Source organism: Lepus europaeus, chromosome 3 (assembly GCF_033115175.1).
Source record: "Lepus europaeus isolate LE1 chromosome 3, mLepTim1.pri, whole genome shotgun sequence".
In the NCBI taxonomy this organism is placed as follows: domain Eukaryota; kingdom Metazoa; phylum Chordata; class Mammalia; order Lagomorpha; family Leporidae; genus Lepus; species Lepus europaeus.
Window position 1 is genome coordinate 69685062 of NC_084829.1, and position 24495 is coordinate 69709556.

General features: G+C 40.4%; 1 pseudogene; it reads right to left on the reverse strand.

Annotated features, from left to right (window-relative positions):
* Nucleotides 1-417: 417 nt before the first annotated feature.
* LOC133756568 (5'-nucleotidase domain-containing protein 1-like) overlaps nucleotides 418-24495 on the reverse strand; it is a 60153-nt pseudogene continuing 36075 nt past the window's right edge.

Here is a 24495-nt window from a genome sequence, read left to right on the forward strand (position 1 = left end):
CTGCAGTGCCAGCATCCCATATGGGCGCCAGTTCAAGACCCGGCTGCTCCACTTCCAATCCAGCTCTCTGCTGTGGCCTGGGAAAGCAGTAGAAGATGGCCCAAGTCATTGGGCCTCTGCACCCGCGTGGGAGACCTGAAGGAAGCTCCTGGCTCCTGGCTTTGGATTGGCGCAGCTCTGGCCATTGTGGCCAATTGGGGAGTGAACCAGTGGATGAAAGATCTCTCTCTCTCTCTCTCTCTCTCTCTCCCTCCCTCCCTCCCTCCCTCCCTCCCTCCCTCTCCTCTCCTCTCTCTATGTAACTCTGACTTTCAAATAAAAATAAATCATCTTTCAAAAAAAACAAATTTAATCATCATTTGAGTATCACTTCAAAATCACCCCTTGTTTAGCTTAGAGAAGATAAAAAGTTGTTGATTAAGAGAAGAAGGAGGGTTCTGTTTGGTCAATATTCTCGTCACTATCTATCAGAGTAGTTCCTGTGGTATTTGCATAAGTCATTTGACGTCTTTTCCACATCTGTGCAAGAAGGTAGTGAAAGTGAAGGGTAATTTGTGGAAGTGCTTTGGAAACTAGAACGTATGACACAGAGGCTCTTTTTCCCTGTTTAACAGCTAGCATTCACAAACAAAAATTTCAGGTCCCTCTCCCCCATTTTCAATGAAGACAGAGTGGAATACCTTTGGGTCTTCTCTCCTTTCTACCACCCTCACTTGCTTCTCAGGGGCCAAGAGAGGAGAGAGACGTGTATTCTGTCCATGAAACTCATGTTAAAAAAAAAACAAAACAGCTGTTTAAGCACACAGTTTGCACTTTCCAGGGCACAGTGGCTTCAGTCTTTCTGTAGATATGTTGTCACCTGCTATCCATGTCCCTAGATGTGAAAGGCTCTCTGTGTCTACACATAATTTGATTGCCCAAGACTCACACTTTGCTGGGTCTTCCACCATCACCACTTGCTGGAGGCCGTGGGTACAGCCAGTCAGCACCTGGGCCCAGGAGCTGGAGTCCACTGATGGCTGGTTTGTATTGTTCACCAGCAAGGATCCACCTGTTCTTCCGGTGAGCTGCTCTGGTCCTCACTGCCTAACAAGTACATGTGGCTGACCAAGCTAGAAGTGTGGATTCGGAATGTTCTCCTTACAAAGACAGGATAAATGTTTGAGAGAATGGATAATCTAAATGTCCTGAGGTGGTCAGTGTACAATGTATAAATGTTCCAAAACATCAAGTTGCCTATAAGAGCTGCAGTTACTATCTGTCTACAAAACCAAACACAGTTCTGCAGCTCCTAGTGTTCTTACAGATCTCAGAAGCCCATTGTGTTGTGGATGCCATGGTCAGTGTTCATTTTAATTGCACATTTTGGTAACATCCACAGAACACAAACTCCCGTCTGGCGGTGGCTCTTCATGGCACCTCAGCAGCCCCAGTTGCAAAGTTAACAATTTTCTTTTGCTCGCAAATGTTCTTCTGTCAATAAGGTCTGTGCAAATAGAGGTATTTCAGCTCAAATGGTCATTTATTTCACTCACTCAATACAACCGTTACCTTTGCAGTTACCCAGTCATTAAGAGGACAGCCTGCTTAGGATTCTTTCTGCTTTTCCATGGACAATTCCAGAAATGTTGCAGCCATAGGCAGTACCGTTTTAACGTGCTCAGCACACCCCGGCTGTCTAGCCTTGAATCAAACAGTCTCATCTTGGCTTCATAAAAGAAGCCATAAACAGAGACAAAAATGCAGTTAAAGCATTATATTTAGCATTGCATATGCTTAGGTCAAAATCAGCCTTCCAAAATAGCAGTGCCAGAAATCCAGTTTAACTCCCTAAATGTGATTGAATCCTAAAATGTTAAAGCTGAAAAGAACTCCTCATTTTACAGAGGTAGTAACTAGGACTAGAAATATAAAGTGACTTTTGCTTTCCTCGTTGGTAACACAGCCAGGATGAGAACCCAGTTAATAAGCCCAGTGCTACCCTAACTAGTGTCTTACAGTCTCTTGTTTTGGGATGTGATTTAGAGTTTATACGGTGTTCAAACCGTCCACAGACATTATCTCACTTGATTGGCACACACGTTGTATTGATTTCTATATAACCATCTATTAGGTGAAATAGAAGCTTTCTGAGCCAACTTGAAATCCCCCCCTCTTCTGCCTCTGGAGTTCTCAACTAGACAGACCTCAATTTGGATCCATTCCAGAAGTGTTGAAATGCCAGAAGTCACATATCCATGTGCACAAGGTAACTCTGCTCTCTTGTTTTCCCTTGACACAGGCTCAGGGATTCAGAGTGATCCAAGAAGGCTCAGCAAGAATTATGCAATGACAGATACACAAAGGAAACAAGACAAAAAGACAGCACATGAGAGGGATTTGTTTTGGGAGAGACTCTGTTTCTCATGCCTGGCTTTCGCTGACATTCAGAGGGATTAAGACAAAGTGAAGGGAGAATGACTAACACAGCAACCTGCTCACCTTAGAGGAGGCAGCTCCTGTGCGGATCTGCATTGCAAGGAGGCTGTTGGGGAGGGAGCCCAGCCAACAGATCTGCACATGTCTGGGCTGGTGGTGGCTAGGAGGTCTAGATTCCCACCCAGACCTGCCACAGGCATCATTAAGACCCCTCTCCTCACCTGGGACAGGGGAGTGTTGAATCATGGCAGTTGGAGTTTCACTGTTACTCTGATCATTGTTACTATTTACAAAAGCAGAAGAATGTCTTCAGAAAAAGCTTAACCTGTAGATGCCCCCCCCCTTTACTTCTTTATGGAGTGAATTTTGTGGTTGGATGGGGGACAAAACTCGGGTGGCAGGCCCTCTCCTGCTCAGGTCCATGTTGAGTAGATTCTAAAGTGAAGGGATGTTCTCTAACAGTCTCTCATTTCTCTCCTGATTCTTTTCACTTCCATGTCAATCTGTCCTCTGTGCCAAGTACCTTCTTGCACATCACCAGGAGGGTGCACGGAATCCAGATGGTTCGCCTCCTGCTCTGATCCCCTGAGTCAAAGTGAACATTGCCTTCCAGATGGCAATGAAGAAGAGAACCCCTGCCAACCCCGCAATGAGTGGCAGAACGGTGGAACTTAGAAGGATTTTTAAATAGACCCATAAAATGCTTTTAATTTTCTAAACAGTCACTTGAGCAAGAGCTATTTCTCTTAACAAATGCACGATATGCACTATATGTAAATTGGTGTAAAAGCTTTTTTATTAATACGGAGGCTGTGCGTTTCTCAGCTTCATCTCTTGTTAGCAAGAATGGGCACTTGCAAGGTTCTGCATTTTCTGTTTGGACAAGAACATTGTTAAGTGCTGGGAACTGGCATTTTCTCCAATCCTTTTACTTTTGTACTTGTTTTCTGTCTCTGCCTTGTTCTCTGGTGTGAAAAGAAGTTGGTTTCTGTGTCTTGACTGAATGCAACAAAGATTTTCTTGGTAATAAAAGGGTGGACTGGTAACAGGTAGCTTTTCCTCAGCTCCTATTGATTTCTTTGGCTCTGAGTCTATGAAATCGCTTGAGTCTAGCAATTTGTAGATTCAAATCTTGAACATTTTTCTGTAACATCCTATGTATTTCTATCAGTTCTATAGTGCTTGTTGTTTATCATACAAAATATGATTTTATTGATTCCTGTGAGGTTTTACAAAACAACCAACAACACTTTGTGATATATTTGCATTTTCCCTGAAATATCATGAGTAACATTGCATTAAAATGATTGTGAATGCAAGAAATGCTAAGTGTGAATTCCCTGTTGTTTTATAATTTTGGCTGAGGCTTCAAAGCTGATAAGGAAGTGTGCTAATTATCTGTACATTCTAAAAGAAGGTGCCAGAACATCTAGACAAAAATTTCCAAGGGGTAATCCAAAACATGGTGTGGTCACATTTAACCAAACATTCTTGGTCTAGAATATTTATAAAAAGAGGAGATTAACTATAGAAAGATTGGGAATGAAGATTTCCTCTGGGGAAGTTGCCAGAGTGTGGATTATCACTTTTCTAGCAGTAGGAAAAAAAGGCTGCTCTCTCTCCCAACAGGCTGTGCAAGGAGAGCTTTTAGAGAAACACTTGTGGGTGGATGGGCACTTGCTAAGACTGGAGGGATTGACTACCATTCCTTAGCAGTGTAGAAATTGGCCAGCTGTAGAAATCTTTGTACCTTGTGACCTTATGGTTCTTAGAGATAATGGCCATTTACGCAGCGGCCATTGGAGGGATGAATGTTTTAACATCTGAATCTCACCTGGAGAAGTCTGAGGGATGAAGGCAGTCTGTAGATTTCCCCAAAGCAGGGAGAACACAGAGAGAGTGCTCACAGCGTTCTACTCCTACTCTGGGTCTCCCTTTACTTAATGGATGCATAAAAATAACTTGCCTTGAATTACATTGATAAAGACTGGAGAATGGCCCTTCTTTCAGGGGTGAGGCATCTTTGGCAAGAAGAGTCTGTGTGTATCTATTTAGATAGGATGGGGGAATGGGAGTTGTAAATGGCCAACCAGAGACTGCATTACCTCATCTAGGAATTAGGGATATGGGAGGTCCATATTGAAAAATTCAGAAATTCTGGCAGAATCCATAGAAGTTAATGTCCCAAAGTCCAGCGTTTGGGCACCTCCCTCTCTAGAAGTGCAAACTGTGCTAGACTACAATCTTCTCAACTCCTTCCTCTCTTCCAAACTTTTTAATACATCACTGGAACGGCCAGCAGCAATACAGAGATAGCACAATTGAGAAAATATAGAAATATAGAAATGGAAAGGAAACATCATCTGATATTCTCCCCATCCCTACCATAGATTTCTAAGCCTGAAATGGGTCCTCACTGGCAAATAGTGAGAAGCTTAAATTGGTTAAGAAGTTAAGGCTTTAAAAGACAGAGTGAGGATAGTAACCAATGATCCTAAGAGTGGCATTTACCAGGTTTGAACAATTATACAGCATTAAGTGGGGAAGAGGACCATCAGTACACACAGGTTGGGAGTAGAGCCATTGGTGGTAGAGTAGAGGTTATGATTACAAAGGAATGAGGCCCAAGTGCACTAGACAGGGTCTAGAACAAAGGACAGAGTCATTATTAGAGGAGCTAAGAAAGGTGCTGTCTAAGCTACAATTCAGTTTTCTGATTGAGAGGCAAATAGAACCTGATAGAAGGGGCTTGATAATAATCTGGTGGGCTTTAGGCCTTGTAAGTTAAGAGGCCCAGACCTATCTATCTCTTCACATCGGGTATATCCTAAGGGAGGTATGAACCTCCTAGGGGAAGGCACTCTGTTGACTTTCATTGCTTCGCTGGCCTGGGAGGAGAGCTGGCCAGGTAAAGGCAGGTGGCATCTCTAACAAGAAATTTACAGTTCTGCCTGCAATGTTGCTGACCCTACTTGACCATCCCCTCAGCTGTAGTGGTCACTTTGGAAGTTGGGCTGAGTGAAGGGCTTTTCAGCTTAGAGCCAATAAGATCTGTGGCTCTGACCTGGGCATCCTTCGACTCCAGGGCAGGTCCATTTCCAGTGATCCAACTCTTGGCAGAGCTGCCAGGGCTCTTCACAAGCTGACTTCTGCTGAAGCCCAGGCTTACCACATTGAAAGCCACTGCAGTGGACTGGCCTGTTGGGTCTCCTTGAGGGCAGATCACTGTACAGGCTTTGATACTAGACTAGACTATATATTTTTTTTTAACCTAGGGAAATTTTCCATCATTCCCAAATAGAATCATATAACAAACTTCTACATGATAGCATAAATGGCTGTCATCTATTTTATCCTACCTGCATCCATCTACACATTATGTTGAAATAAATCTACACTTGTCTGTTTCTTTTTAATTTGAGAGGCAGAGTTAGAGTCAGTGAGAGAGAGAGAGAGAGACAGAGAGAAAGGTCTTCCCTCCGTTGGTTCACTCCCCAAATGGCCGCCAGGGCCAGCGCTGTGCCGATCCGAAGCCAGGAGCCAGGTGCTTTCTTCCGGTCTCCCATGCAGGTGCAGGGGCCCAAGCACTTGGGCCATCCTCCACTGCCTTCCCGGGTCACAGCAGAGAGCTGGACTGGAAAAGGAGCAACCGGGACTAGAACCCGGCGCCCATATGGGATGCCGACACTGCAGGCGGAGGATTAACCAAGTGAGCCACGGTGCCAGCCCCCACTTGACTGTTTTAATACTCACACAGAATGACTGCATTTTAATGTCTCACCTTTCAGTCCTTGTCCCTTTCTTTCCTCCCCAGACCACCCGTGAAGACAGTAAGAAAGCCTGTGGTGTTCCTTCCTGTAACTGTGCAGACTCCATAGGTCTTCCTGGCTCTGCTGGGTATTAATAAATGGTTTGATTCTTCGTACTTCATAGTTGCTCTGTTGAGGGAGGGTTCAATCTCTTGCTCAGTATCTGTTCGGGTATTTAGGACAATGGTGACATACACACACATACACATCCGGAGGGCATGAATAGGTTTATTACTCATATAATGGGACTTTCTGGGGAGAGCTTGGCAGGCATCCAAGTCATTATGGAAGGGCTTGAGTCTCCTAAGGAAAAAAAGGGGGGGGGGGGAAGGATTTGGCTTTTTATTGTACTCAGAGCTGGGGCCTGGATGGGTTCCATGCAGCCTCTCCCAGGCATCACCTCAGGGTATCCAAGCTTCCTGTGCCTTCAGCCCCTCCTGATGACTGATGCTCGGCAGTCCGCACACACAGAGGTGAGAGTTGCTGCGGATGGCGATTCCTTTCAGCAGACGAGTGCTGTGCCAGATTGCAGAGGCCAACAGTGGTGTGGCACTTTTCCCAGGAGCAGTTTTCACTGGAAATGCTGAATGTACATCATACATTATAGCTCTTCATCGATGAGTTTCTAGGAATAGTTTTAGTCACTGTGTTGTTACTTGTTTCTTCTTACCAATACATGTGAAAGGGTCTAACTGGCCTGTCAGATAATCAGTGTAGCACATTATCACCCAGCCAGGTCAATGATCTACCATTTACTTCTGAAGATTCAGCTAGACAAACTTCTTGTTTTCAACTCTAGAACTTTGGAGTCAGCTCACTGTCTAAGTAGCTACTCAAAGTCTTCCTAGGTTTTTAATGATTACCATAAAATTTACAGAGAAAATAATGTCTTCTCTAGGTATTTTTTTCAGGAATAAGCTTAATGTATTGAAAATGTTACAGTGTCCAATCCCTCAATGCATAGAGTTGTTTCCTTCTGGATTGTATTCTCAACTACCATGGGCCCATTGTGACAAGGTAGAAATGCTGGTATACTAGGACCAGCCTACAGAAACTGATGGTACACATTTCTTCCTATGAGGCTTACATACAATGTTTTATAGTTTAACAGGTTATTTTAAGCTGATAACAACTTAACTTTGATCACACACAGAAATTGCACTTTGATCCCCCCCCCATTTAATGTTTTGATGTGAATTTTAGCCTTTACACTAGAGTTTATTACAGTATTAGATATTCTGAATTGGACTATGTATTTGCATTTGCCATTGAGTTTTTTACTATCATATGGTTTCATGTAGCTAATTAGCATCATTACATTTCAACTGAAAGACCTCCCTTTAGCATAAATTCCCTCAGTATTTATCTTTCTGGGAATGTCTTTATTTTTCCTTCATCCCTCTCCCTCTCCCTCTCCCTGTCCCTCTCCCTCTCCCTCTCCCTCTCCCTCTCCCTGTCAAGAAGAGCCTTGACAGATACAGTATTCTTGGTTGGCAGTTGTCTTCTTTAGAAAATTTGAATATGTCATTTCCATTTGCTCCTGGCTTGCAAAATGTTTGTTGAGAACTCTGCTGATAGCCTATAAGAATTTCTGTTATATGTGAAGAGTCTTCTCTCTTGCTACTTTTAAGATTCTCTCATTTCTGTAGCTTTTGGCATTTTGAGTATAACATGCCTTGTAGTATTTGTCTTTTTTCACATAATGTTTGCTTTTTCTGTATCTCATGTAAGGATATTGCATATTAATGGCCTGTATATATAAAGCAAACAATGAACTTTCCAGAACACTAAATATTGCAAAATGGCCTTCCTTGGCATAATAATACTATTCCTTGCGACAACTTAAGACATAACATCTCTGTCAAGTGATATATATGTTCACTATATTTTCAGAGTTACAAACATATTAAGGGCTTATTTAGGTAAAGCAAATAACTCCCTTAACTTTGACTGGAAACTCAATATTGTAAGCTTTTTCTAATGTGGACCCAAAAACTATTTTATGCTTCCTTAGGTTAATATTGTTTGAATTTCTCTGTACTTCATAAATCTGGATATCCGTATACCTCCTGATTCACACATTGACAACTTAAAATCAGTCATGGTGTGAATATTTACACTACAGAAACTCAACAAATGCTACAAACTAGGGCTTTAGAGAACTTACAAGCAAATTAAGAGGGGAAATCTTACCACAAGTTAAGAACAGGGAGAAGGGGAGTAAATGAAAATTTGACAATTCTATACAAATGAGGCAAAAGTGTATAACTTTTCAGTATGGCATCTGATTTAAGAACTTGGGTTCTGAAGTCAGAATTCTGACTCTACCACTTTCTAATTATTTGACCATGGACAGTTTCATTATTTGAAAACTGTTTCCTTGTCAGAAATTGTTGACAATAGAACAAAAAAAATACTAAAAGGGATAAAGTATTAAGTTGTACATCAACAGTCAGGACAAGGGCCGATCAAGTCACTCTTTCTAATAGTGTCCATTTCATTTCAACAGGTTTCCTTTTTGGTGCTTGGTTAGTTAAGAATCCTTATTTTATAGAGGTACAATGAGGAGTAGATAAGATACTGTATAGCATATGCTGGGCACTTGTTAGATACTTGTTAAGTAAATGTTTTATGTACTCATAAAATCATTTTGTCAAAGCCTGGCACAAACGTGTGCTTAATGAATGTTAAGTGATATATAGCAAAGTTCAGTAGCCTATAATTACCTTCGCTATGAATTTATTAACTTTCTTAAAACTTTCTTCGTATGTATTAGTCTCTCGTAAGTCAGGATCTGTTCTTGAGAATTTGACTCGTAAGCCACCCTCAAATGAAGCAATACATAAAGTTCAATTACTACTCAAACAAGCTGGAGAAGAAAGAATAAACTGAGGATGAAAAACAGCAATTGGCGTACCTACATGTAACTTCAGGCAGATTCTGGGTGTGCTGCAGCATGTCCTTAAACAATATTCACCAACCATTCTTTCTGTGCTTACTGCTTTTTATACTTGATGCTCATTAAAATATTTAATTTTCATATTTGAATTTTAAAATTTATCCACATGTTCCACTACATTAGCCCCTATTGTGTTCAATTATCTTGGATATTTAAGAAATTTTTTTTAAAAAAGGATTTAATTAAATAACACAACTCATCTTGAAATTGCATAACTTTCAATTCAAGTATTCATATATTTCTTTGAGTGTATATCTTATCTGGTATTGGGGCTACATTTAGGCTTCTATGTAAAACTCATTGAAAATATCTGGAGAGATGAATGATAACAATGGCAGTTACAGGAAATTAGGAGAATAGTAACCAATTTTTTTTGGCCCAAAGACAGAAAGAGAAGCAAACTGCAGATTCAGTGCACTGGTAGTCAGTTGTTAGAAGAAGCTGTGTCTTGGTATACTGATGAGTATACAGCACCTTGTAAAGCATATTTAGGACAAAGCAACTTTTCAAAAGGAATAATAACAATAATTACTGGAGGTCTATACAGAATTCTTTCTAGGTGATTTCCCTACCACCACCTCTACTTCCTCTTTCTTCTCCTTTCCTTGAACAGTGATATAAATTCAAGCATCAGTAAATGAATCACTTGAGCACTTATTAGCCCATTCCGCAGGAAGACTTTGATTAATTAGTGCGGGTTATCTCTTCACTATGTTTTTTCTCCTTCTTTGGCAGGACTGTGGGATACTGTAGTTCAGGTAATAAGTATGCTCAGAATTTTCTAAGGGTGGACACTATAAAAGTATAAATTATTATGCCTGCTCTCCAAAGTTGACAATCCACATAGGGAATAAAGATTTTAAAACATGCTACACCATTAAGCAGTATTACATTGACTGTACTTAAGTGATAGTTAAACACAATTCAGTGGTTAGTGAAATATTTTAGACGAGAGGAAAATCATTGAGACTCTTGGCAGTCACAATTCAGGTAGGATTGAATGGATCATGAGAGAGTGTCATATTTGGATATTCCAGTGAAATAGAGAATTTGGGAGCTGGAGTAGATGTGAAAGTATCTGTCAATGAGAAAGCCAGCAAGGTCTGTGGAAAGCAGTCAATCTCAATCTCATCATTATGGTGAGCATACTCTGCCGACTAGCAACATGGTTTTAAGGGCTCATGTCTTATCTCCTCTACTGCTAGCTGATTTCCTTTATACTGAAACCCTACAGAGTCTACTTTTCTATGACTTCTATGCACTTCATACAATCTGGTTATATCACAATTCATTTGTACATCTTCTAGGTTGGCAGTAGACAAAGAACAAACCAAAAATCAGCTTTAGAAAATTAACTGTATGAAAATGCACCCATATTTGGCTATTTCCTACCCAGGTTGGGGAAGAATAATTAGAAATTTCCTTTTCCTTATACCTTTAATTTCATTTTATCTATAATGGATATTTTGGTAAATATTATGATTGCTTCATTTTAATAGTTATTTTATTAAGAGCAATAATGTAAAGTCATAAATGTAAGGTGATGTCAAGTTACATGAACACTGCTCATCCTGAAATATTCATAAAGGTGACAGTGTGTTCTGCCAAAGCCAAATTCACCATTGGTCAATATTAGGATGCTAAAAAAACAAGAGTATATTCATATTTGAATCTTAAAAGTAGTTTTCCTATTTACCACAAAACCTAGCACATGATTTTGATAAGGTAAGAGTGAGTTGGGTTTTCATTTATAATATCACAGGAACATTGAACAGTGGAGATAGGTGTTGGCCATTGTGGCTCAGCAGGTTAACTTGCCTCCTAGGATGCCTGAATCCTGTATCAGAGTGCCTATGATTGGATCCCTTTCTGCGTCTGATCCAGCTTCCTGCTAATGTGAACCCTGGGGGCAGCAGGTGAAGGCTCAAGTACTTGAGTCCCTGCCACCCATGTGGAAGACCAGGTTGAGTTTCTGGCTCCTGGTTCTGGCCTGGCCCAGCCCCAGCTCTTGCTGGCATCTGAGGAAGTGAACCAGTGAATGGAAGTTTCTCTCTCTCTCTCTCTCTCACCTTCTCTGCCTTTTAAATAAATTAAAATGAATATTTTTTCTTTTCATAAAGCAGTATAGTAATCATAATAAGGCTGAAAATATTGGTTTGAGCCAAAAAGAAAAAAAAAAAACACACAAAACAAAAACCAAGGGTGGTTGACCTAGACAGAACAAAAGCCTAAGTAAATAAATAATAAATAATAGATTTTCACAGGGAGTGAATTTTTAAATTATATTTAATACCCAAAGCTTTGGGGAAACTATTTCACTTCATTATGATTGGACAATTAGCAGATGACAATTAATAAATAGAATCCTAAGGGCGTATTAGAGTGGCAACATTTTAAAAGTTTTAGACTGTCCAAATTTTTAAGTGCTTGCCAAATTTACATGTTAATTAACCTTTGCTCAACGTGGTTTGTTTCTTGCTTTCTTAGTCGCTTACTCACATATGCTCAGACTGACTCACTGTACTTATTCATTCAATATCCTTGACCAATCTCTCAAACCTCCTGCCCAACGTTGTTCCTGAATCCAAATGTCTATTGGGTTTTAAAAGCATTTTTTTTTTTTTTGATAATTGATCCTTACTTCTAACCACCTCAGCAATCATTATGAACAAGACTCAGCGGCAGTCAAGATCAAGAAATGAGCAGAATCTGAATTAATGGGACTCAGCTCCAGGGGCCCTTTCCTATTCTGACTTAGTCATTGCTTGTGAGAACTCTGTATGTCCCCAAGTTGTCTCCCCAGTCCTCCTCACATCCACACTCTAACAGCACTTGCACTTGCACTCTTGCTCTCCCTAGGCTGGCATAGACAGAGGTTTATGTCTGTGTCTACTATTAACCATGTAGCTGGAAATGAGAGAGATACCACCTTTGATTTCTGACATGTCCAGTGTTGTAACCAATTCCTCTCATTTGATTTCAGTTTACGGGTTCATGACGCACTCTCCTGTCAGAGTATATCCCATCCTGGAAGCTGCCTGAGAGAGGTAGGATGTCACCAAGAATCCTCAAGCTTTCTAATGGCGTCCTGTATTCTGTCAGCCTCCTTCTTATGACAGTACTAATCCTAAGCAGGGAGGGAGATCTGGGGAAGTGCACAGAAACCCACAATTAACAAGTGATAGGGCTCCAATTCTCATTATAGGGACTTCAAAGTCTTCCCGCAAAAATAGAGTTAAAGTATAAGAGCATTTTGGTGCAAAAATGTTTTTCAAATTCATGTATTTTTTCATAATATACATTCTCCATATATAAAAAATGTACCTCAAATTTTTGCAACACAAGAAATCCATGCTTTTAGTTGTATTCGCCACAAACTTTTTAAAGTCGCCTCCTATAATCAAGAGAAGTAACGGTGGATAACACTTGGAAGGAAGAAGAACCCAGACTTTGAAAGCTATTTTATGCTTAGTTTTAAAATTAGGTTTTATATACCAGGTAATGAAGTCTCTGTTGAATAATTTAAGAAAAGAAATAGGCCGGCGCCGTGGCTCAACAGGCTAATCCTCCGCCTTGCGGCGCCGGCACACCGGGTTCTAGTCCCGGTCGGGGCACCGATCCTGTCCCGGTTGCCCCTCTTCCAGGCCAGCTCTCTGCTGTGGCCGGGGAGTGCAGTGGAGGATGGCCCAGGTGCTTGGGCTCTGCACCCCATGGGAGACCAGGATAGGCACCTGGCTCCTGCCATCGGAACAGCGCGGTGCGCTGGCCGCAGCGCGCTACCGCGGCGGCCATTGGAGGGTGAACCAACGGCAAAGGGAAGACCTTTCTCTCTGTCTCTCTCTCACTGTCCACTCTGCCTGTCAAAAAAAAAAAAAAAAAAAAAAAAGAAAAGAAATAAGACCTACCTTATATTTCAGAAAAATAATTCCAATGGCAATGTCATAAACATTACAGCATAGATTGAGGGTGTTTTGAGGAGTAAGAGCAAGTATATTTAAAAAGTAGTAAAAGTAGAGAAAAAAGGCCTCCAGACTTTGTTGTAAAGTGTTGAGTTATTTCACCTCATCGAATATATTGTTAAACAACTAAGACATTGACAGAAATTGGGAGCCATAGAAGTCATAGGCAGACTTCATAAAGTGATAGCATTAATATATGCCAGTTATACTAATCCTAAGTCATTCATTCTATTCCAGGAGTAAATAAATAAAATTTCAAGGAAAAATAATTTGATTGGCTTAGCTTGGGTCAATCATGCATGTTCAGCAAACAAACTAGCTGACAGAGTTATGGACGTTAAAGGTCTTATCTATTGGAGCTGTTAGTTATTTTTTGTGAATTGAACAGCCACCTAATAAAAGTGTTAGAAAATAGTTGTTCTACACTAACATGGCTCCATTGTAGTGAAGGCAGAAAGTGTAAAATGTGTTCTATGCATTTGTTAGAAGTAATATAATTTGGTAAATAATTGGACTTGACAAGTAAATTATGTAAAAGAGAATGACCCTTTGAGGTGCAAGATGAGACTATAATATTAATTGTCATCAATCAAATAGAAAACAAAGAAAAAGGAAAAAGTTTTGAGGGGAAGAGAGGATTGCTTCTGGTTTTGACTTTTAGAATTTGAGATGCTTGATGTCTCTGCAGCATACCCAGGAGGAGATACTCAAAGGAGGATTGAGATATGATTTGGGAACTTAAGCAAGACCCCAATCATGGATGTCATTCGTGTGACTGCATCACTGAAAGGCACAGATGTAGGTGCCAGAGACCTTGTATCAGAAGCGCAGGAGTTGTAAATAGTGACTGGCTTGTGACAGGGGGAGGGAAAGTAAGGAAAATTCTTGTTTGTTATCTGGAGAATTGTTGGTGACAATTGTTGGTGAGAGCAAAAGGTGGCATAGTATGACAGAGATGGCAGCATGTGCCTAAGTAACAAATTAGAGTGGAGAAAATAGAAATAATCAGTATAAGATGGCATTATTTTAAGAAGTTTATCCAATGAAAGTAAAAGTAGAGACTGATACAGTGGTTTGTTTTTATATCTGATGACGAAAGCACAAAAGTTTAGAAAGTATATAAAAATCATAAAAAGCATAAGTAATAGACTTCAGAAACAGCTCAAAAGAATGGACATGAACATATTTACTAGTAGAGAAGGAGACACAAAACACTAGAAAGGAAAAGAACTGCTGGCAAGCTTTTGGAGGAAGCAGTAGTGTTGGTGAGGGAGTAGTTTTACAAAGAAAGTTTAAACACTGTCCCTGCGAAAGGAGAAGCAAGAGAGAAGGCAGCAGAAGGAGCTTGCTGGTTTCTTTGCACTAGGGAGTTGGAGACAAGGTATGCTGCCAGAAAGCAGGGTGAGGGACTTGAGTTAAAGTGTGGTGTTGAGTCGAATGGAGGGGTAGGAAGCGGAAGGGAGCATGACCTTTCCAAGAATAAGAAATTCAACCCCACAGAAAAATCTCAGCTGATACTAGACATCATGCATGTGCACATCCAGTTAGAAAACATTTTGAGGTTTTGAAAGGCATTAGCAGGCTTCCCTAGTCTTTGAGGTGGAGAAAAGGTAGGCATGATGAATGCCATCTGGTGGCTTCTCATGTCAGACAAGCTGAATACCAGCTGGTAAGACTGCATTATTGCAGGTTAACACCCTGGTCTGAAGCGCTGGCATCCCATATGGGCACCGGTTCGAGACCGGTTCTCTTCCAATCCAGCTCTCTGCTATGGCCTGGGAAAGCAGTAGATGATGGCCCAAGTCCTTGGGCCTCTGCACCAATATAGGAGACCCAGATGAAGCTCCTGGCTCCTGGCTTCAGATTGGCACAGCTCTAGCTGTTGCAGCTAATTGGGGAGTGAACCATCAGATGAAAGACCTCTCTCTCTCTTTCTCTCTGCCTCTCCTCTCTGTGTAACTCTTTCAAATAAATAAATCTTTAAAAAAAAAAAAACTGCATTATTGGGGGAGTCTGGTTGAAATGGTTTGGCTGAGGTATGTAAGCTGTAAAAGGAAGAAAGGGAGCCCTTAGAGTATTAATCAATTGAAATTAAAGAGAGCAAAGACCTAGGGGATCTCAGTTAAATAGCAGATGTAGTGAAGTAGATAAAAGAGTGAAGAATGAGGGTTTGTTATAGAGAAAAATATAAACGTTATTGTTTTTAATTCAACATTGCAGAGAATCTAATAATGGCTACTAACGAGATAAAAAGAATTTGATTTAAAGTGATCTTAACCTAAGATTCACATCTAGAATAATTAATTTTCTTTGGAAATTAAATTCTTCCATGATTGTGGGTAGGAGTTGATGGAGAGATGATGACTGAACTAGGTATCACAATCCTCTAAGTGTGTGTGTCAGTAACATGACGAATTACCTATGATTACATTGTTTCCAATCATAGGGTAACAAAGCTGCATGCTATGATCCCGGAAATAATTCTTCGATTTTTTGAGAAATGTGGGAAAGCAAAGTAATGATCCTGAAGGGGCAATGGAGAATAACATGAATTCTTCAAAAATGCTTTTAATGTTTTAGAAGTGTGACAAAAAATTGAAATTCCCTATTGATAAATATGATGCCATCAAGTACACGAGTTTTTAAAACTCAGATGTTTCATTTTTTAAAGATACACCCCAACATGTGGAAAATAGAATAGGAAGTAAATAAAACAAGTGCTCAAATTTAAATGCATGGTCTCTGAAGGCCATTCCTGTACTTCTTTTGACTTATTAACAACCTCTGATGCTAAGTGAACAGTAAAGATTTCCTGACTTATGAGGTCGCATCTTGATAAACCTATGGTAAACTGAAGATATTCTAGGTAAAAAAAATGCATTTAATACACCTAATCTATGGAATGCCACAGAAAATGTATAAGAATGCAGAAAAGAGGATTTTTAAAACAATTCAGTTATATATGTTCATGGGGTACAATGTAATTAACCTGCGCGTGAAGATCAAACTTGTAATATTTGGGCATTTTTTTTCAAATTAAAAATATTGAAATACGTAAAGCAGAGCAGCTCATGGTTAGGTCTTTAGTTACCGCCTGGTTTATTATTCAAGGCCCAGTTCGTCTCACTTTCTCTCTCTAGGACCAACTCAATTTGCTGTCATCTCCTAGTTACCTGAACTCCTATGTTACCAGATGTATCACTTCACTTGGCACTTAATAGTTTTGTGAGTTTAAAGACAAAGGATTAAGAAACTTATACTTTTCCTTGCAAAATGCACATCTACATGCTCACAGTAACAAGACACATTGCTCTTCTTGTCTATTGGCAAAACAAGATGCTTCCCATCATCTGCTTCCTGTCCCAGGTTCTAACCAACATCTTTAAAATCCTAACCAGTATAGGGCTTACTCTGAGTTCCAAGACCTTCAGACTGAGACCTCCAAAGGGTCAATGAAACCCCCACTCCAAAGGTGCTAACTCACTAGAGTTGGCAAGAAGATCCCTTTTGGATAAAAGCCTAAAGAAATGTCTCACTTTCTGCCTAGAGATTAGTTCCCTTAAGACAGAGGGAGGGCCAGGCTAGCACTGTGGTATAGAAGGCTAAACCTCCACCTGCAGTGCAGGCATCCCATATGGATGCCAGTTCAAGTGCCGGTTGTTCCACCTCCAATCCAGCTGCCTGCTAATGCACCTGGGAAAGCAGCATAAGATGGCCCAAGTGCTTGAGCCCTGGGCCCACGTGGGAGACCAGGAAGAAGGTCCTGGCTCCTGGTTTGGCCTTGCTTAGCTGTGGTCATTGTGGCCATTCGGGGAGTGAACCAACAGATAGAAGATTCTCTCTTCATTCTCTCTCTCTCTCTCTCTCTCTCTCTCTCTCCTATTTCTGCCTTTCAAATAAATAAATATATCATTTTGGATAGGAGGAGGTTGTGGTGGTGAGAAATAATAAGTATGAACAAAACAAACAAAATGCAGTTTTGATAATCAATACCACACACTTGAAAAGCTCGCTTACAGGATGGAATCACACTTTCTATGGGATCTGCTAAAATAGTTTTTTCTGCTCTAGGTCTCCAAAATTCCAATCCACTGTAGAGGTCTTTTTTTTTCCACTTTGACCTAAAAATTGAGTCGTTTTCCCTTCAAGAAGAACAGAATTCCTTACTACTGTGTGCACGTATATGTGTTTTTGTAATGGAAAGTGTGGGTTTGGTCAATTTTATCTTTAAAAAATGCTGCAGGCTTTCACTGCTTCACAGGTGCTTAGCTGTTTTATTTTGTTGATTCACATAATGGATAGAAAAAAAGAACTGAAAATACTTGGAAAGAAGAGTTTTCTCTGGATTCAAATGGAAGAGCAGCACTGGATGGGAAGTTTTAAGAGATCGAGAAAAGTAGGAGGTACTCAGACTAATATGAGCTGAGTTTGGAGAAAGTATTGGAGGACAGAGAAGAAAAATTTCCCAACAGCTTGTGTGTCTTGTTAGATAATTGGAGATGGGGAAGGAGGCTTTGAAGTTGTTTTCTGTATGTTATGAAAGTAATCTCTTGATGCTGAACTGAGTGACTGCAGTAGAGAATCGAATCTCATTCCAGTTTTGCTGGGTTTCAGGTTTGTGTTTCTTTGGCTGCTTGGCCTTACTTGACATTAGACTTCCAGGAAGCCTGGCTTTATGCAAGTGACACAAAACCATTATGTGGCAAAGCTCATCTACTAATGTGAAACACTGAGAAGGCCAGAGAAGGTGCCCTCCTGCACTGACTGCGCTTCTAGAAGCAACTTCCCCACCAGGAGTTCCACCAAGTGTCAGTTTCCAGGGCAGATACAATGGGGATAAGGTCCTCAGCAAATAAAACAGCACGGAGGTGGAGGCATCCTCTAGGAAGGAAACAGCAGAGTGCTTCAGCCCATCCTCCTTGACAAAGGAGTGTCAGACAGAAGCTGAAGAGTTACAACCAAAGGAGAAGATCAGTGGGTGAAAACTATAAGTCGTGGGGAGGTGCAGGCTTTCTAGAAAGTATCCATGTTCTGTTTGGGTACAGTGAGCTTCGTTCTTTCATGTATTTAGTTAATCATGATTCTCTCCTGCTGTCCTATTGGCATATGTCAATGCTAACAGATAGTTAATTTTCATTTATTTGACTTTGTCCTTGTAAAAAAAAATAGCTGTTTTCTCTCATCTTACTACTGAGTCACTCAAGGCACAGTTGATGTTGTTGAATGTCTTTTATCCACTGCCTTGAAGTATGCATTCAGTAACTCCCCCAAATTTGTACTTTTCCATTCCCAAACTGTCACTCACTTGCTGCCTGTATTCCTACCACACAACCGCTGTGCAAAAGAAAGCTGTAATTTTTTCCCTTAAGGTAACTATTGATGGCCTTACCCCAAAGAGTAGATTCTTTAACTCCTTGAAGTAGATTATATTAAGTGCATTTCTAAATTTCACAGAATTCTTTTTCCAGAAGATACATTCCTCTGATAAGAGTTTTCATGGCGTTAGCAAAGATCACTATCCACAAGAAGATTATTTAGACAAAGGACCCAAGGCTGGTGCTGTGGCACAGTGGGTTAAAGCAATGGCCTACAGTGCTGCCATCCAATATGGGTGTCAGTTTGAGTCCCAGCTGCTTCACTTCTGATCCAGCTTCCTGCTAATGCACCTGGGAAAGCAGGGGAGGATGGCCTAAGTCCTCGGGCTCCCACACCCATGTGGCAGACCTAGCTCCTGGCTTTGGCCTGGCCCAACCCCAGCCATTGTGACCATTTGGGGAAAGAATCAGGAAATAGAAGACCTTACTCTGTCCCTCCCTGCCTTTCTCTGTAACTCTGTCTTTCAAATACATAAAAAGTAAATCTTTAAAAAAAAAAGAGTCAAAAGACCATTCTTTAAGGACCACAGTGAAAACAAAAATATACCATTTCCAAAGAAGGGAAGAAATTAAATGAAAGTCATTCCAAAAGAGGACATATGGCACATAGAATGTGTGTGTCTAGAGGACTCATGTGCTGAGGAAAATACAGATTCTAGAAATCAAAAATGAACCCCACCCCCTCAGACACACAAAGTGGGTCAGCCAGTGGAGCCAATTCCAAAACCAAGTTTCTTATCTAATACTCCTAATTCATTTTGCCTCTGTTGATAGAAGTTCACAATTTTAATAGTAAATTCAATTCTCACCTCACCATTATTCTGATATGTGGTATAGCTATATTAGCTAATACTTCCTCTTAGGGGTGAGATTGAGGAACATATGCCACTTAGTTATAGCATCTTCTTCTGGTTTTAAAAAGAAATAGATATGTACTTGGACTCTGTAGAAGCATATGTGCACATAATTCCTCTCCTTCACAATAGCTAGCATTGTACAAAAGTTGAAAATGGATTCAGGACTTAAGAAAGAACGCTTGTGGCTTTCCTCAAGAGTTTTCCCTCAGGGCAAAGCTTTCTCAACATTGGTGCTATTACTGTTTTCAGTTAGATAATTGTCTGTCTTAAATGGAGTTTATTTTTAGAGCTGTTTGAAAAATGAGCAGAAAACACAGAGGGTCCCCATATACGAACACACTGGATAATTATTTTTTATAGGAAGCTGTCATGTGTATAGTAGGTTGGTAGCACCCCTCTGACTGCCATCCACTGGGTACCAGCAGCATCTCTCACCTTCAAAAATGTCACCAGATATTGTCAGATATGTTGGGCAAAGTCACCCCTGATCTGGGTTTGGCCCTACTCCTATTGGAAAAAAAGAAGGAAGATTCTGTCATTAAGTTTTTTTTTTTTTGGTTGTTTTTTGTTTTTTTTTTTTGTTTTTGTTTTTTTTTTTTTTTAGGGACATCACCATTTGAACTCTGCATGACTAAACAGAACCTGTCTAGACAGTTTATGGGTTTAAATGCATCAGATAAAATTCCTACCAACACATTATAAATGTTTGATAAAGATATGACAGACGGAGATAGGGAGAAGGGATAGAGGAAGCCAGAGAGGTTCCAAGAAAGATCCACAAGATAATAATCCAGAATCTCTCTATTCGCCCCGCACCATGTCCAGAAGCTTAATATATTCCAAGAATCATTAATCTGTAAGACTCAGTTTAAATCACAGAAACAATGCTCACAGGTATTATTAAATCAACAACTATAATCATTTGTGAATTAGCAATGTGAAAATTTATACTGAAAAGTCCCCAAGCCATATTGGCTTGATCTGCAATTTCCTCATTTAGTTACATGGAAACTAAATTTCCAGAGGGTGTTTTGTGAACATGGAATCAAAACACGGGGAGTAGGGTTTATGATTTGACAGCTTACAGAGCATTAGATTTTGAATAAGCCTGGTACAGCCCTCTTCACATTGGGCCCCTTCCCTCTGCTCCGTGCAGCTCTGGGGTGAGTTCCATCTGAGTCAGTGCTCTCGCAACTTAATGGGGCAAAAGCAACAGCTGAGAAACTTGTTGAGATTTAAGTCCCTGAGCTCCACTGCCAGGGATTCTAATTTAGTCGGGTTGAGGTGGGGGTCCCATCATCTGTGCATTCGAAGCATCCCCAATGCTTGTGGAACACTAGCCTGGGGTATCTGCTGTATCTGCCTTTCCTGCTTTGCTTCCATGGGGTTCTGAGCAATCCCCCAGTCAACACTGTGACTCTATCAACTTGTCCACTCATTCAGAGGTTGCAGAGAAGCCCGATGGCCTGGAAAACTCTGTCTGTATGATGCTGGTTATATGGGCATTGATCTCCACTCAATTGAAATGTCAGCACATATCCCTTATTTCCTTATTGGAAATAGAAAGCAGAAGGTAGGGACATCACAGTGTCAATCTCATGTGACACCAAAAACACTAAAAAGATGTTTTAATAAAATATGTTTGAAGTTAATTAACTTTAGGAAAGAACATTCCTCTCTCTCAAGCAGATTGAGACCTTTTATTATTGGTTTTAGGCTATTGCTTTTAGAGAAAGTAGCAAATAAAAGAATATTAAATACTGAGTAATAGGCATCCCCACTTCCCTCCGAGCCCCCCAATTACTAAGCTGAATGTCCTGTTCTTTACTGCATAAGCCCATCTGTCCATTCATTACATAAATATTTAGTGAGAGTTTGTTCTAAGGCAGCTGTGATTGTTCAGGTCTTGAGATAAGAATTTCTTCTTTGCAGTGCAAATTTGGGATTTGGAAGGCAACAGAGAAATAAACAAAGGGTGCTCTTTGTGCAAATAGGAAAAAAATGTCCTAAATCAAACAGTAAGTTGTGTTATGGGGGGCAGGCAGAGCTTCTCATGGAGGATTAGCCCTGAGTTGTATAAAGAGGCTAAGGATGGTCCCATCAAGCAGAGAGAGAAGAGATGACAATACAAAGATGACAGAGGATGTGCAAAGGCATGGAGATGTGAAAGAACGTGAAACCTCCTGAGATACCCCAGTGACTTGGTTGGCTGGAACATGGCATGTATGTTGAGATTCAGCACACGATGGGAAATAAGCAAGAGCCACTCCTTAAAGGGCCTTATACAAAATTCTGAGGGCTTTTGCTTGGTAGATCAGTGTGGTGATGAGTATTTAAGCAAGGAAAATGACAGGAGTGGGTTTATGTTAAAGACACAAAACTCAGTAGAAAAGTGGATGTCACTCAAGTGGAGGCTGCAAGTATGGCATGAGGAGGGAACAGGAGCAAGGACAAGGTGCAGGGCTGTAAAGCATTGTTATCCATCTTGTAGCTGCTTTAGAACCTTTGTGCTTTAAACAATCTATTTGCTTTTTGGATTTTTTGTAGCAGTTCTCAGAAGCAAGTTGTATAAGACAACTAGTGATGATGGTTGGATTCATTCATGGTTGTTACAGGTAATTTTTTTAGGTTGAGGGGGTGAAAATTTGAACAAGAGATTTGGTGGGAGAAATGGATTGAGTGGAAGAAGGGTGAAATAATGTAAGACCTTAATAAATTTTAAGAGCACGTTTGTAGTGGTAATGAGGAAGTGAAAAAAGCTAAGGATAGTAGAATATTAAAGATTAACATGGTAGAGGCAGAGCAATCCTTGGTGATAAGTCAATACTCTGGATGACCATGGTAGGAAATCTGTAACCCATAGCCTCTCAAATGTTCCCATTTCCCACCCACTCTTCTTTTTAAAGATTTTTATTTATTTATTTGAGAGGTAGAGTTACAGACAGTGAGAGGGAGAGACAGAGAGTAAGGTCTTCTGTCCACTGGTTCACTCCCCAAATGGCTACAATGGCTGGCGCTGTGCTAAACTGAAGCCAGGAGCCAGGAGCTTCCTCTGGGTCTCCCATGTGGTGCAGGGGCCCAAGGACTTGGGCCATCTTCTACTGCTTTCCTAGGCCATAGCAGAGAGCTAGATGGGAAGTGGAGCAGCCGGGACTAGAACCGGCACCCATATGGGATGCCGGCGCCACAGGCGGAGGATTAACCTGTGCCACAGCGCCAGCCCCTTCCTACCCACTCTTTATCTGACCCTTGGCACCACAGAGGGCAGCATAACAGACATGCTGGCCGTATTGGACCCATTGGATGAATCAGTTTCTCAGGCCTGGGGATCTGAAACCAAAATGTCAGCTACTGTCTTGCTTGAATTCTGGTCTGACAGACCATTGTCATCTTTGCCATATGCCTTGTTCAACAGCAGAAAGTTGATGTGTCGGGGGTCTAGGGGAGACATGTGGGAAGACACAGCCCTAAGGACCTATGCCCATGAGAGAGAAAACCTTTTTCCCATTAGCCTCACAGTTTTAAGTCCACTTCTTTGGATGCTCATTCTCTAAGTTGATCGCCTGATCTGGTCCTTTGTGACATGTTTCTTCAGGAAAAGAAGTGCACCCAAACTCATACATTAAGTAGTTCGTTTTGAACATTATTTAGCTAAAGTGTTACTGTGCAATAACAGTTGACAAAAGTGCTCCCACATTCATTTGGAAAGGAACATGTATGGACAACCATTGTTTTGAAGGGCAACATTTCCTGTGTGCACTTTTTTGGAGAGAGAAATTTCATGTTGTATAATCTTAAAAAGTAAATAAAATATACTATGCATAATTCTATCCCTACAGTATTGCTTGTAACAGCAAAAACAAACCAAACATGGTAAACATTCACAAATAGATGACTGACTAGTTAGTTACAATATGATATACATATACAGTGTATTACTTCTATATACTACACAGTCCTTGCATAAAACAAGGTTGACCTATATTTGCAAATATGTTTAATTATTTCTTTTTCAAATATATCTAATTTTTATTATTTATCAAATAGATAATCTTATTTTTATTTATCAAATAAATAAGCATTATTGAAAGAGAGAGATTTTCTGCCCACTGGTTCAATCCCCAGTGGCCATAATGGCCAGGGCTTTGCCAGGAGCTTCTTCCAGGTCTCCCATGTGTTTATCAGGGGCCCAAGCACTTGAGCCATCTTTTGCTGCTTTTCCCAGGCCATTAGCAGGATGCTGGATCAGAAATAGAGCAGCTGGGACTTGAACCAGAACCCATATGGGATGCTGGCTTTGCAGGGCTGTAGCTTTACCCAGTACACTGCAATATTGAGTCCCATGTTTAAGTATTTCTGAGAAATATTATTAAATAGAAAATTAAGTTACCAAAGAATTGCATACCTTAATTCCATCTGTGAATATTTAAAAGTATATGTATATACGTAGCCATACCCAAATATTTTCTGACTGGATTCACAACAAATTGCTTGGAGTGATTACTTTTGGGAAAAGCATTTGTGTGAACTCATCCCATAATGAAGGAGAAATAAAATGTTTTTCTTCTCATTCTATGCCTCCTTTCTGTGCTGTTAAATTTACTGTTGTGCTAAACAAAATTTTTGATTGATTCCCCAGCCTTCTCAGAGAATAGTTCACTAATCTACCTGAGAAACTAGATCAACACTAGAAACTTTGTTTAAATTCTCTAACACATTACAGAGCTGAACTTGAACAACCTGGGCCAATTAAGGAAACACAAACTAGTTCGTCTCTATTGGGTTCTTATCAGGAAATGATGTAAAGGTGGTAGGCTTGGGCTGCCGCTTTGGCCATGTACACATGGAGAAAGAGTCCGTAGTTAAAGAGTAGAGAACCATGGGGGACCCACAGAAGAAGTGATAATGAGAGACCATATGACCCAAGTGAGATTAAATGAGAACATGATGTCTGTATCCTGAATTCTTTTCTGGATTTGGTTGTAGTTCCCCCAAGGTTTCAGTGTATTCTGCAGATCCAAATGATTAACTACTACTTTAATATGTGTTTATTGTGTTTGCTTGTTTATATTTCCATTATTTGCAAACAGTCTTATTGCTATATCATCATTTTTTCCT